This window comes from Artemia sp. Qi Xiang Cuo, chromosome 13 (genome assembly GCF_049724085.1).
Source record: "Artemia sp. Qi Xiang Cuo chromosome 13, ASM4972408v1, whole genome shotgun sequence".
Taxonomy (NCBI): domain Eukaryota; kingdom Metazoa; phylum Arthropoda; class Branchiopoda; order Anostraca; family Artemiidae; genus Artemia; species Artemia sp. Qi Xiang Cuo.
In genome coordinates this window covers 21,803,209-21,819,604 of record NC_142806.1, presented here as the reverse complement: position 1 = coordinate 21,819,604, position 16,396 = coordinate 21,803,209, and positions in this window count along the sequence as shown.

The following is a 16,396-nucleotide window of genomic DNA, read 5'->3' as shown; positions in this document are numbered from 1 at the left end:
TATATACTAATTAATCATAAGCTATACCCGGGGGACATGTATAGCTGTTTTGGAAGGAATTCTCTTATAAGCTTCAGAGAGGGCTCAGTTGATTGGAAGTTAGAAGTTCTAGTTCAATTTTTAAGAGCAAAAGTGATCGAAGGGCAACTAGCCCCTCCTTCACGTCCTTTTCCCCCCAAATACATCAGATAAATATTCTGAGGTAGCAATTTTGTTGAAAAAAAAGCAAGGGTCAGATAATAAAACTCCGGGGTCGATACATGTTGTACAAACATAAAATGTGTAATATAATTCGTTTCATAACTAATTAATCATTTGAAAAAAAATAAGCTATTTAAAATCAATGAATCAATACAAATGTAGAGCATTGACCTATGGCAATCTGTTCAGAAAATATTGCAAAAGTAGTCAATGAAAAACATTCAAGCCAAACCTTATTTCGTTTCAGACGGATGGATAAACCCATCCGATAAAAATTTGAGGTGACAATTTTGTTAAAAATAGTTCAACCGTCAGATATTAAAACTCAAGGGTCGACACAACCCCCCAGGACAAGGTACAGGCGTTGTAAGTTGTACTCTGGGGATATATATGGTTCTTATAGAAGGGATACTCGTATAAACTTCAGAGAAAGCTCATTTGATTGAAAACAGAAAGTTTTAGTTCGCTTTTAAAGAGCCAAAAGAGACCGAAGCTTAATTAGTCCCCACATGCCCTTTTTCCCCACACCCATCCGATACAAATTTTGAGATAGCAATTTTTTGAAAAACAGTTTAAACATCAGATAATAAAAAATCTGAGGCTGACACGAACCCATTTTTTTACTTTGATGTTGTTACTTTGATACCAGTTTTTATACTATGATGAATATTTGATTATTTTTTTTTAAGTTTGATTTTGAAATAAGGAATTTTTAAAAAACTTGAATTTTTTGAAATCAAAAACGATCAAAAATTAATTAAAAAAACTTTCTGAAAAATAAGTTTTTCAAAGAAAAGTAAAGCCCATTTTAAACTTAAACTCAGCAGATACAAATAGCTTTTAAAATTCAAACTCAAAACGACCAGAAACTACTACTAAAGAATAAATGAAACCAAAAACGAACAGAAATTAAATAAACAGTCATAGCTAAAACATACAACAAGTAATAATATAAATGAATAAATAGATCTTAAAGAAAGTAATGATTAGATTGAATATGAAAATCAAGCTTAAAACGAAAAAAAAAATCCTATTGAAGTATAAATGAAACTTAAAACGAACAGAAATTAAATAAACAATCAATGCAAACAAACATACAATTGATATTAATATAAATTAATAAATAAATCTTAAAACGAGTGGAACATAAATTGAATGTGCAAATCAAGCTTGAAACGAACGAAAATCACTACAAACAAGAGTTTGGGAATGACCTCCTTCTCTCACAGTAAAAGTGTAAAACCTATGCGTCATTGGCGCTTTACTGAAAACTATATGTGTCTTTAATAGTCTTGGAAAATATAAACAACATCAAATTGAATATTTGGTGTATAATGATATTAATTGTTGAAAGATTCATCAGTTCAAGAAATTATCCTATTGTAGAAGTATTTTATTTTCAATGCTGTAAGAACTGGAAAAAGAAAATAATTGTAATACAATCGGTTTTCAGTTAAGCGCGAATGACGTAGAGGGCTATTAGTTGTTATTTACACATAGAAAAAAAGGCAGTATCCAAACACTTGTTTGTAGTGAAACTATTTTCGTCTGTAACAACCTTCAAAAGAGCTAATAAAATAAACTAAATATTTGATGTATAATGATATCAATTGCTGAAAGCTCATCAGTTCAAAATGTTAATATAATTTTAATGTTTATTTTCAATATTAAGTACAAAAGAAAATATTTATCATAAAATTGGTTTTCAGCAAAGCGCCAATGACGCAGTAGGTTTTAGACTTTTACAGTGAGAGAAAGAGGTCATACCCAAACTCTTGTTTGTTGTGATTTTTGTTCATTTCAAGATTGATTTGTATATTCAATTTAAGTTTCACTGATTTTAAGGTTTATTTATTAATTTACGTTAATATCTATTGTATATTTGTTTGCATTGATTGTTTATTTAATTTTTATTCGTTTTAAGTTTCATTTATACTTCAATTGGAAATTTTTTTTTTCGTTTTAAGATTGATTTTCATATTCCATCTAAGTATTACTTGCTTTAAGATCTATTTATTCATTTATATCATTACTTGTTGTATGTTTTTACTATGATTGTTTATTTAATTTCTGTTCGTTTTGGCTCTCATTTATTCTTTAATAGTAATTTCTGGTTGTTTTGAGTTTAAATTTTAAAAGGTATTTGTATCTGCTGAAATTAAGTTAAAAATGGCCTTTACTTTTCTGTGAATAACTTATTTTTCGGAATTTTTTTTTTAAATTAATTCAAGCGAAAAGTAGACAACTTAAAGCATTGGAGTTGACGCGAGATCACAAAAATGAGAGCAATAGTAGAGATAATATCTAACGTCATTTAAATCCGATTATGTAATGAATAGACCCTAATTTTTTCCCTGAATTTATGAAAGATACCAAAAGTTTTCTTATCTTCATAGATTTCATGACTAATGAACCATGATCACATATATTCATAGATCACATAGAATCATGATTTTTTACTAGATTTCAGGATATTTACTACATCCTCTAAATTTATTAGATTTTGTTTTTTTACTAGATCTAGAAACATCCTACTGACGGTGGCAGGCCTGATCCTTTTTTACTAAGACGGTTCCAAAAAAGAGAGAAAACATCGATTATCTTAGGAATGCGCTGTAGAAGTGGTTGCAAGTCATAACAGGCATCAGCGTTACCAACACCTCAAAACAAAATGTACCACACATTGCATGAAAAATATACCAAAGACAAAAAAAAATTGTACCATATCCCAAATTTTTTTCCGCGTGTTACGCTAAGCCTAACACAAGGATCGTCGGTGACGTAAAGAACTATCTATGAAAATCTGGCATAAGACATTTTCATTCACTTTTTTTCTCCATTTCTTTGTTTTTCTTTCTCTTCTAATACAGTACATTACTCCTGACAGTATTTGAAAAAATTGTTCGGAGTAATATATATTACAACAGAAACATTTTACTACAGGCCAACGAAAGTCGTTGTTTTCGGCCATTTACGAACATTTATAAAATTGGCAAACTTTAGCAAACTTTTACAAACTCAAAACGAGCAGAAATTAACATGAGTAGGGCTCAAAACCCTATGCCTTCCCAAGGCCAGAACATAACTTAACTGAAAAAATATAAATGTTTTTACTTTTCTAACTTTAACAAATCAAATAATATTAACATTTTGATTACTAAATATCAGTATATGCATATTAAACTAACAATGCACATTCATTTGTATTTTTTTCAGTAAATGGTAAATTATGTTCTGGCCTTGGAAAGGCATAGGGGTTTTGAGCCCTACTCATGGTAATTTCTGCTCGTTTTGAGTTTGACTCGTTTATTTATTGTAATTTCTGTTCGTTTTGGGTTTCATTTATTTATCGATGCTGATTCGTCGTATTTTCACGCTTGATAGATTATTTGATTTTATTTTTACTCATTTTTTGCTTAATGAAGTTCTTTACTTTTCTTTGAAAAACTTATTTTGTGGAATTTTTTTTTTTTAATTAATTTCTGTTCGTTTTATATTGACATAGTCTTTTCAGGGAAAAAGAAAATAACACTTTTAATCTTTTTGTTTTTTAAGACTTTATAGTTTGGCCTGCTATTTTTATGCCAGAGAAAAATTTTCAGCAATTTTTAACAAAATACACCCTTTTAAAAATCTGGACACAAATAGTAGTGTTTAATTTAGTTTCATACCTTTTCTAGTTGACCTGACATAGAAAACTTGATACCATTCACAAACAAATTTGTTTACTTTCTTTGATAGCTTGGATACACTTATGCTATTTTTGATTTAGTAAAATTTTAAGAGCAGAAGTAGCCCAGTAAAAGTTTTAACATAATACCCTCAGTCGTTCTTGGGATACTGCTGAGATACCTTATTGGGAATTAGTATTAACACAGTTCATTTTGATTTAATGTTAAGGCAAAATTTTGTTTTTAAACATAATGGGCAAATGGGAGTGTGGGCGTGGGAGGTTGATTAGTTGCCCTCCAATCATTTTCCACTATTGAAAAGAGCATTAGCCATTCCAATTTCCAATCAAATAAGCCCTTTTCCAAGTTTCTACGACAACTCCTTCGATACAAAGTGCCCGGGTCTAAAGAGAAAAAAATAATACATTGTGCGAACATCATTCTTTACTTAGGCAGCGCGATTGTGCTGTCTGGTGGTATATTCATAGCTCTAGGAACACCAAACGCTCTAATAACAACAAGAACACCAAAATAATCAGAAACATCATTCAAAATAACATCAGCAAAATCATACTTCACATTAACAAATATATTATTCAAAAGTGATTCCGAGCGCAAAGTCACTCGACTACATATATTAACTGTTGGTCTTAAACCGTAACCCAACATAACATTTAAAAAATCTTGAGCTCTCGGGTTTACATTTACTGAAAATAGATCAAGATTAAAGTCGCCACAAACAAAGCATGGGCAATTTGGACCTGAAAACTTATCCATTTGCCGCTCCAGCAAATCACTAAATTCCTGCACATTTCCAGATGGAGGTCGATAAACAACCACCACAAATAAAAAATTTCCTGACTTACAAAATTCAATCACCATTGATTCAAAAACCATCTTTTTATTCACACGTAGATCACAGTGATGAGTATCAATTTCAAGTAGACCCATTGTATGATTAAATACAAAAAAAAAGTTTTTTAAACTGAAAGTAAGGAACGACGTTAAAACTTAAAACGAACAGAAATTATTCCGTATATGAAAGGGGCTGTCCCCTCCTCAACGCCTCGCTCTTTACGCTAAAGTTTTTTAATGTTTAAAAAAATAGAATTGTGAGAAATTCAAACATTAGCACAGCGTGGGACAGCCCCTTTAATAAATAGAATATTTTATGTTTATTTTAAGTTTTAACATCTTTCCTTACTTTAAGTTAAAAAAACTTGCTTTTATTATTTAATTTTTGAACGTTTTTGAATTGATTCAGTTTTTGATTTTGGATCATCGTACATGAATTATTAAAAAAAAATTTACATATTAACTTTACTTTTATTTGTGAAATGGCTTTCTCGAAACTTGTTTAATTTTATTTACGAACGTTTTTATTAGTAATAAATATACGTAACTTACGAATTAACTTACGTAACGAACTTCCATATTCATATATTTTTAATGCGTATATTAGGGGGCTTGCCTACTAGTCAATACCTCGCTCTAGTAGTAAGTTATATAAAGGTTTCACGATTACAAGAATATACAGTGTTGTTTGACTATTACATTGCAAAAAGTGACCAAACCTTTTATATTATATACCTATAAAGTGATCAAACACGTTTTGAAAGTATAATTGAGATTATATAACGCAACCAGGCTGGTTTTTGAGGCACTTTCATCATAACATGTTTTTATTTATCTTGAACCATCATAACAGTTTATACAGCCAAATTGTATTCAAAATATTTTCCTGGAAAGAAATTTATGTTTTTTATTAATTTTGGGTATCTATGGATGTTCATTGAGTTATATAATTAAGGAAGTTGCTAATTAAAGAATAGTAAGCTAAACTCAGAATTGATTGATTAACATATGGTGTTAAAAGCTAACTATATTTGCAAAAAAGGATATAAAATTCGCGAATTGAACTGTATGAATGATCTTATTTGAAAAATAGGGAAAAAACAGAGCTAGATAACATTTGCGAATTGGATCATATGAAGAGGGAGAAAAGGGGTTAAACTGATTAGCAGTTAAGGTAACCCCACAGGGCTTGTTAACTGAGGTAATTTATTATAAATTTGAAACAACATCAATCTGTGAAAATGGCTAACGATGATAGACTGACTTTTTGAGTTGACCTAGCTTTACCTCTCCGATGCGGTCTGTATAATACACAAGTGGTGTTTGAACAGTGTTGTTTATTTAAAATAGGGTCTAACGTGATAGTATACTAAAAAGTTGATACTAAAAGAGATGTAGATGGCAAGAAAAGAATTCTAATAATGAAATTCAGAACAAACCTTAGAAATCCTTGTAATTCAAGTAGTAAGATGTATGTGAGTACGAACCGTCAAGGATCATAAGCACCAACGACCCTAACCACAAGAAAGCTCAACCCCCAAAGGTCCCCTATCTCCAAACTCGAAGGGGGACCCCTCCCCTCCAACTTTTTGGCCCCCTGTCATTAAAAGAGAAATTTTTGTGTTAAATAAGTAGTTTTTGTATCTTTTAAAAGAGCTTTACGGGGATTGAGAGACTCAGTTGCCTAATTCCGTGTGATTTTTATTTAATTTTTACAAAATAAAATCGAAATTATGTTTTTAAAAAATTAGTTTTTGTATATTTTAAATGATCTTTCTGGGTATTGAGAGACTCAGTTGCCTAATTCCGTGTTATTTTTCTTTACTTGATGGTCATTAAAAACGAAATTTTTTTGTTAAATAAGTAGTTTTTGTATCTTTTAAAAGATCTTTACGGGGATTGAGAGACTCAGTTGCCTAATTCCGTGTGATTTTTCTTTACTTGATGGTCATTAAAAACGAAATATTAGTGTTAAATAAGTAGATTTTTTATCTTTTAAATGTACTGTTAGGTGTTTGAGAGTCACTTTTTCCTTAGTCCTTGTTTTTTTTCCTGTGTTGATTCTAATTAAAATCGTAATTTTTTTGTTAACTAAGTAGTTTTTGTATCTTTTAAAAGAGCTTTACGGGGATTGAGAGACTCAGATGCCAAATTCCGTGTGGTTTTTCTTTACTAGATCGTCATTAAAAACGAAAGATAACTGTTTTCAAAATCCCTTTTTATTCTGAGGCTTGGAGCATTTGGTGACTAGATATTAAACGTAATGAAATTTAGCACGGAGGTTCAGTTGTACAGGGGTTTCAGTTATACAGGGATTCAGTTACATGGGGGTTCTTTGTGTTAAATAAGTAGTTTTTGTATCTTTTAAAAGAACTTTACGGGGATTGAGAGACTCAGTTGCCTAATTCCGTGTGATTTTTCTTTACTTGATGCTCATTAAAAACGAAATTTTTATGTTAAATAAGTAGTTTTTTTATCTTTTAAAAGATCTTTACGGGGATTGAGAGACTCAGTTGCCTAATTCCGTGTGATTTTTTTTTTACTTGATGTTCATTAAAAACGAAATTTTTTTGTTAAATAAGTAGTTTTTTTATCTTTTAATAGAGCTTTAAGGGGATTGAGAGACTCAGTTTCCTAATTGCGTGTGATTTTTATTTAATTGATGGTCATTAAAAACGAAATTTTTTTGTACAATTAGTAGTTTTTGTATCTGTTAAATTAGATTTACGGGGATTGAGATACTCAGATGCCTACTTCAGAGGTTTTTTTATTTAATTGTTGGTCATTAAAATCGAAATGTTTGTGTTAAATAAGTAGTTTTTGTATCTTTTAAAAGAGCTTTAAGGGGCTTGAGAGACTCAGTTGCCTAAGTCCGTGTGATTTTTCTTTACTTGATGGTCATTAAAAACGAAATTTTTGTGTTAAATAAGTAGTTTTTGTATCTTTTAAAAGAGATTTACTGTGATTGAGAGACTCAGTTGCCTAATTCCGTGTGATTTTTCTTTACTTGATGGTCAATAAAAACGAAATTTTTTTGTTAAATAAGTAGTTTTTGTATCTTTTAAAAGAGCTTTACGGGGATTGAGAGACTCAGCTGCCTAATTCCGTGTGACTTGGCGGTCATTAAAAAAAAAATTTTTGTGTTAAATAAGTAGTTTTTGTATCTTTTAAAAGAGCTTTAAGGGGTTTGAGAGACTCTGTAATGCACTAGTTTTTCAGTAAAGACACTCAATATCCTAAAAGTGTTTAATTCAAACTTTTTTAGAACTTCGAAATTTCTCAACTTTTTATTTATTTCTTTCTTTCTGTACATAACTCAAAATGTCAAAATATGCTTACAGTTCTAACAATTGCGCTCTATGATTGGTCAGAGACACGATGTGACTTTCCCACTGGCATTCTATGACAGGTTATTGACAGCGCTCTGTGATTGGTCAGAGACACGATGTGACTTTCCCACTGGTATTCTATGACTGGTTATTGACACAACCTAATCTATTGCATGTATTAAATCAGTATTTTTTACGCAGTGGAACGATAAACACATAAGTCATATCCTTAAAAAAAAAGTGAAGATGGAACATTTTAATAAAGTGTGTTTACATAACAAGGTTATTGTAGCATTGAATGCCGACAAAGAGAAATATTTAAACTTTGAAACAAGTACAGGTGGTAGCACTATTGGAAATGTCTGCATGCATTGTCATGACAGTAAGGAATTAAATTTCTTTGGAATACCGAAACAATTCCACTCTTATGTTGGTGGTTATGCGAGATTGAGATCTCCAGAGATGATTGCACTCAAAGAGAATGCCAACATAAAAATAATCATTGATGATAGAGGACAACTCCTTGCTACTGTTGCAGGTAACACATTACCTACTGATACATCCAATCGTCACCTTTCAGGTATTAGCATTCAACGGAAGGTCAATAAAAGAAAGGCCTACTCTTCTAATAATATCGTAAACCATATCTTGTCTACGTGCCGAAACTGTTACCTGTGTAAAAATAATGTGATAATAGACAGTGAAATTGACAGAAAAATAAAAAGGGCATTGTCAGAAAATATCACGATGGAATATAAAGATGAATCGATGAAAAACAAAACACCAGCAAACGTTACTGACATTGGTCAAACAGTCATTGAACCAAATAATACCAAAGACGAAAAGCATATTGAGCCTTTTGATGAGACACCAGTAAAAATTGTGTATGACTCAAAATGGAATAATGATTATTCTACTGATTACGAACTAAGAGAAGACAATAGCTATAATATCAAGAGAGAACATGGTGAACTATTTTATGGAACAGATTCAAAATGTCCAAAGTTAATTGTTGATATTAATAATGTATCATAATATATTTTTTGTATTAATATTCTACATAGCATTATTTCATTAAAAATATATTATGAATTAAATTGTTATGTGTTCATTATTTTTAGAGTAAGCTAGCATATCAAACGTTTAGAATGTCTAATAAAACGTCGGAGATGTAAGAAAAGGAATTTGCATACATCTATTGTCAGACACATGGGGACAAATTTTTTCTTTAATTCATCTCCTGGATAAATAAAAAAAAGACATTTCATTCAATAAATTATGACGAAACTCTAAGTAAGCTACAAACTCTGTCTTGAAGTTACCTCATGGATACACAATGCAGAAATTTCATTTAAGAAATTATCAAAAATTGTAAGTACAATAGCTTTCTTAAATTCGCTTCCGGGACACAATACAGATATCTAATTAAAGAAATAATAATAAAATCTTAAGTAATTAATACAGTCTTTATTATTGTCCACTATTTGATACACAATAATGAAATTTCATTCAAGAAATTATGAAGGAATTCTAAAGAGATAACACACTCATGTTACCTCATGAATACACAATGCAGAAATTTCCTTTAAGAAATTATCAAAAATTTTAAGTAAGTAGCAAATTCTTTCTTGAATTCGCCTCCTGGGTAAATAAAAAGACAGTTCATTAAAGAAATTATGAAAAAATTGTAAGTAAGTAGCAAATTCTTTCTTGAATTCACCTGCTGAATAAACAAAAAAGACATTTCGTTCGAGAAATTATGACAAAATTCCAAGTAAGTAACAAAACTCTTTATTGTTTTCATGACTTAGATACACGTTCTAGAAATTTAATTCAAGAAATTATGAAAAAAATCTCAGTAAGTAGAAATTTCTTTCTTGAATTCAACTCTTGGATACACAATACAGAAATATCATTTAAGAAATTATTAAAAAAAAACAATGACTTTCTTGAAGTCAACTCTTTGATACACAATACAGAAATTTCATTCAAGAAATTATGAAAATATTTGCAAATAAGTAACAAAATCTTTTTGTTTCCACCTTTTGAATATACAGTAAAGATAATTCATTCAAGAAAGTATGAAAAAATCGCAAGTAAGTAACTTTTTTTCTCTTTATCAAAAACAATTTTCACTTAGCTACACGATGTAGAAATTTAATTCAAGAAATTAGGAAAAAAAATTCTCAGTAAGTAACAATTTCTTTCTCGAAGTCAACTCTTGGATACACAATACGGAAATTTCATTCAAGAATTTCATGACTTAGATACACGATGTATAAATTTTATTAAATAAATTATTAAAAGAGTCTCAGTAAGTAACAATTTCTTTCTTGAAGTAGTCTCTTGGATGCACACTGCGGAAATTCCATTCAAGAAATTATGAAAATATTTGTAAGTAAGTAAAAAACTCTTTATTTATTTCACCTCTTGGATATACAGTACAGATACTTCATTCAAGAAATTGTGAAAAAATCGCAAGTAAGTAACTTTTTTTTCTCTTTATCACAAACAATTTTCACTTAGCTAAATGATGTAGAAATTTAATTCAAGAAATTATTGAAAAATTCTCAGTAATTAAAAATTTATTTATTTAATTAAACACTAGTATACTAAATATGTAAATTTTATTAAAGAAATTATTAAAAATTTTTAAATAATTAGAAAATAATTTATTTAATTATACGTTATTAAAAAAAAAAAAAAAAAAAAATAAAATTCTTTAAATAAATTTTTAAAAAAATAAAATTAATTAAAAAAATTTTTTTTTTTAACGATTTTTATATGATTTTTATAAATTAAATTAATTAAATTATTAAAAAAATTATCATTAAGTAACCATTTCTTTCTTGAAGTTAAATCTTTGATACAAAATACGTAAATTTCATTAAATAAATTATTAAAATATTTGTAAGTAATTAAAAAACTCTTTATTAATTTCATCTCGGGTATATACATTGCAGATAATTCATTCAAGAAATTATTAAAAAATCTCGATTACTTAGCTTTTTTTTTCTAAATAAAAATAAAAATAAAAAAATAAAACAGAATTTTTTATAAAAAATAAATAAAATTTTAAATAAATTTAATTAATTAAAAAAATATGTATTTTTTTATAATCATTTTTAAAAACAAAAATGACATTTCATTCAATAAATTATAAAAAATATTTGTAAGTAAGTAACAAGCTCTATATTGATTTCACCTCTTGAATATACAGTACAGATACTTCATTAAAGAAACGTGATTAAACACGTTTTGAAACTACATGCTATTTGTATGCCTTTCCTTGGCACCTTTCCAAACGAACAGGGATTCCCCACTGGTTCCTACACATTGCAAAAAAGTCATAATTAATAAAACTCATCTTTTAAAAAAAGTCTTGTTTTTTAGTTACCAATACGTATATATATTAAATTTATAAACATCTTTATTTCATTTTTTTATTTTTAAGTTAGACGATTTTACGTGGGGGCCCTGACCGTCGGCGAAATATACCTTAAAAAAATGAAGTAAAGCTATGTCGAATTTGCATATCTCTCCGTATTGGTCCCTCAAAAAGCAGTATGGGTGACCACGGGGAGTCTTCGTACTGCTCACTTTTTTGCAATGTGTAGGAACCAGTGGGGAATCCCTGTTCGTTTGGAAAGGTGCCAAGGAAAGGCATACAAATAGCATGTAGTTTCAAAACGTGTTTAATCACGTTTCTTGAATGAAGTATCTGTACTGTATATTCAAGAGGTGAAATCAATACATAGCTTGTCACTTACTTACAAATGTTTATTATAATTTCTTGAATTAAATATCATTATTGTGTTTATACAATATATGAATTAAATAAATAGTTTTTTAATTAATTAAATTTATTTAAAAATAAAAATAATTATATTTAAAAAATATATTATATAAGTTTAAATTGTTTTTTATAAATAAAAAAAAGATACTTACTTGCGATTTTTTCATAATTTCTTGAATGAAGTATCTGCACTGTATATCCAAGAGGTGAAATTAATAAAGAGTTTGTTACTTAATTACAAATATTTTCATAATTTATTGATTCAAATTTCAGTAGTGTGTATACAAGAGTTAACTTCAAGAAAGAAATGGTTACTTAATTTTAAATTTTTTAATAATTTAATTTATTTAATTTCTAAATCTTTTTAATAAATAGGTAAAAAAATAAATTTTTTTAATTAATTTTAATTTTTTCATAATTTATTTAATGAAATGTCTTTTTTTTTTTTTTGTTTATCCAACAGTTTAATTCAAGAAAGAATTTTCTACTTAGTTACAATTTTTTCATAATTTCTTGAATCAAATTTCCGTATTGCGTATCCAAGAGTTGACTTCAAGAAAGAAATTGTTACTTACTGAGAATTTTTCAATAATTTCATGAATTAAATTTCTACATCATTTAGCTAAGTGAAAATTGTATGTGATAGAGAGAAAAAAAGTTACTTACTTGCGATTTTTTCACTATTTATTGAATGAAGTATATGTACTGTATATCCAAGATGTGAAATCAATAAAGAGTTTGTTACTTACTTACAAATATTTTCATAATTTCTTGAATGAAATTTCCGCATTGTGTATACAAGATATGACTACAAGAAAGAAATTGTTACTTACTGAGAAATATTTCAAAATTTCTTGAATCAAATTTCTACATCGTTTATCTAAGTCATGAAATTCTTGAATGAAATTTCCATATTGTGTATCTATGAGTTGACTTCAAGAAAGAAATTGTTACTTACTGAGAATTTTTTCCTAATTTCTTGAATTAAATTTCTACATCATGTAGCTAAGTGAAAATTGTTTTTGATAAAGAGAAAAAAGTTACTTACTTGCGATTTTTTCATAATTTCTTGAATGAAATATCTGTACTGTATATCCAAGAGGTGAAAACAAAAAGAGTTTGTTACTTACTTACAAATATTTTCATAATTTCTTGAATTAAATTTCTGTATTGTGTATACAAGATTTGAATTCAAGAAAGAAATTGTTTTTTTTAATAATTTCTTAAATGAAATTTCCGTATTGTGTATCAAAGAGTTGACTTCAAGAAAGAAATTGCTACTTACTGAGAATTTTTTCATAATTTATTTAATTAAATTTCTACATCTTTTATCTAATTCATGAAAACAAAATAGAGTTTTGTTACTTACTTGGAATTTTGTCATAATTTCTTGAAGGGAATGTCTTTTTTTGTTTATAAATCAGGTGAATACAAGAAAGACTTTTATCCTTAATTAAAATTTTTTAAAAATTTATTTAATGAACTGTCTTTTTATTTACCCAGGAGGCGAATTCAAGAAAATTTGCTACTTACTTAAAATTTTTGATAATTTCTTAAAGGAAATTTCTGCATTGTGTATCCATGAGGTAACATGAGTGTGTTACCTATTTAGAATTCCTTCATAATTTCTTGAATGAAATTTCAGTATTGTGTATCCAATAGGGAAAACAATAAAGACTTTATTACTTACTTGCGATTTTATTATTATTTCTTGAATTAAATATCTGTATTGTGTCCAGGAAGCGAATTCAAGAAAGCTTTTGTACTTACAATTTTTGATAATTTCTTAAATGAAATTTCTGCATTGTGTATCCATGAGGTAACTTCAAGACAGAGTTTGTAGCTTACTTAGAGTTTCGTCATAATTTCTAGAATGAAATGTCTTTTTTTTATTTATCCAGGAGGTGAATTCAAGAAAAAATTTGTCCCCATGTGTCTGACAATAGATGTATGCAAATTCCTTTTCTTACATCTCCGACGTTTTATTAGACATTATAAACGTTTGATATGCTAGCTTACTCTAAAAATAATGAACACATAGCAATGTAATGCAAAATATATTTTTAATGAAATAATGCTATGTAGAATATTAATACAATAAATATATTATGATAAATTATTAATATCAACAATTAAATTTGTACATTTTGAATCTGTTCCATAAAATAGTTCACCATGTTCTCTCTTGATATTATAGCTATTGTCTTCTCTTAGTTCGTAATCAGTAGAATAATCATTATTCCATTTTGAGTCATACACAATTTTTACTGGTGTCTCATCAAAAGGCTCAATATGCTTTTCGTCTTTGGTATTATTTGGTTCAATGACCGTTTGACCAATGGCAGTAACGTTTGATGGTGCTTTGTTTTTCATCGATTCATCTTTGTATTCCATCGTGATATTTTCTGACAATGCCCTTTTATTTTTCTGGCAATTTCACTGTCTATTATCACATTATTTTTACACAGGTAACAGTTTCGACACGTAGACAAGATATGGTTTACGATATTAGTAGAAGAGTAGTCCTTTCTTTTATTGATCTTCCGTTGAATGCTAATACCTGAAAGGTGACGATTGGATGTATCAGTAGGTAATGTGTTACCTGCAACAGTAGCAAGGAGTTGTCCTCTATCATCAATGATTATTTTTATGTTGGCATTCTCTTTGAGTGCAATCATCTCTGGAGATCTCAATCTCGCATAACCACCAACATAAGAGTTGAATTTTTTCGGTATTCCAAAGAAATTTAATTCCTTACTGTCATGACAATGCATGCATACATTTCCAATAGTGCTACCACCTGTACTTGTTTCAAAGTTTAAATATTTCTCTTTGTCAGCATTCAATGCTACAATAACCTTGTTATGTAAACACACTTTATTAAAATGTTCCATCTTCACTTTTTTTAAAGATATGACTTATTTGTTTATCGTTCCAATGCGTAAAAAATACTGATTTAATACATGCAATAGATTAGGTTTTGTCAATAACCAGTCAGAGAATACCAGTGGGAAAGTCACACCATGTCTCCGACAAATCACAGAGTGCTGTCAATAACCGATCATAGAATGCTAGTAGGACAGTCACATCGTGTCTCTGACCAATCACAGAGCGCAATTGTTAGAACTGTCAGCATATTTTGACATTTTAAGTTATGTACAGAAAGAAAAAATAAATATAGTTTAAAAATTTCGAATTTTTAAAAAAGTTTTAATTAAACTCTTTTAGGATATCGAGTGTCTTTACTGAAAAACTAGTGCATTACAGAGTCTCTCAAATCCCTTAAAGCTCTTTTAAATGATACAAAAACTACTTATTTAACACAAAAATTTCTTTTTTAATTACAACAAATTAAAGAAAAACCACACTGAAACAGTCATCTGAGTCTCTCAAACCCATTAAAGCTATTTTAAAAGATACAAAAACTAATTATTTAACACGAAAATTTTTTTTTTAATGACTAACAAGTAAAGATACACCATACTTTATGAGTATTAAGATAATCTCAAACCCATTAAAGCTCTTTTATTTTAAGAATAAACTAATGATTTAACACAAAAATAAAGTTTTTATCTTAAACCAAGTAAACAAAAACAACACTGACAAACGAAAACTAGTAACTAAATAAAAGGCAATATCTTGTATTTGTGAGACCCACGAATTATTAAAAACAACAATTTAGTTTTTAATGACTACAAAGTAAGGAAAAACCACACGGAATTAGGCAAATGAGTCTCTCAAACCCCTTAAAGATCTAAAAAAAGAAACAAAAACTAATTATTTAACAAAAAAAATTTAATTTTTAACGAAAACCAAGTAACGAAAAATCACACGGACTTGGTAAACAGAGTCTCTCAAACCTATTAAATCTATTTTTTAATATACAATCAAAACTAAATAAAAACACTAAATTATAGATAATTGTAACCACATACATTACATAAAAATCATGCTCAGGCCACTGAGGCTCTACAACCTCTGAAAGATCTTCTAAAAGATACAATACAAATTATGTAACACAAAAATTTATTTTTTAATTTCCATCACGTAAAGAAAAACCACACGGAATTTGGCGACTGAGTCTCTCAAACCCCGTAAAGCTCATTTAAAATTTAAAATAAATACTATAATTAAAAAAATATTTCGTTTTTAAAGACCATCAAGTAACGAAAATTCACACGGAATTATTCAAATGAGTCTCTCAACCACCGTAAAGCTCTTTTTAAAAGATACAAAAACTACTTATTTAACACAAAAATTTCGTTTTTAATGACCACCAAATAAAGAAAAATCACGGAATTAGGCAACTGAGTCTCTCAATCCCCGTAAAGTTCTTTAAAAGATACAAAACTACTTATTTAACAAGAAAATTTCGTTTTTTTAATGACCATCAAGTAAAGAAAAATCACACGGAATTAGGCAACTGGGTCTCTCAATCCCCGTAAAGTTCTTTTAAAAGTTAAAATCAATAATAAAGTAACATAAAACTATCGTTTTTAATTACCATCAAGTAAAGAAACATCACACGGAATTAGGCAACTGAG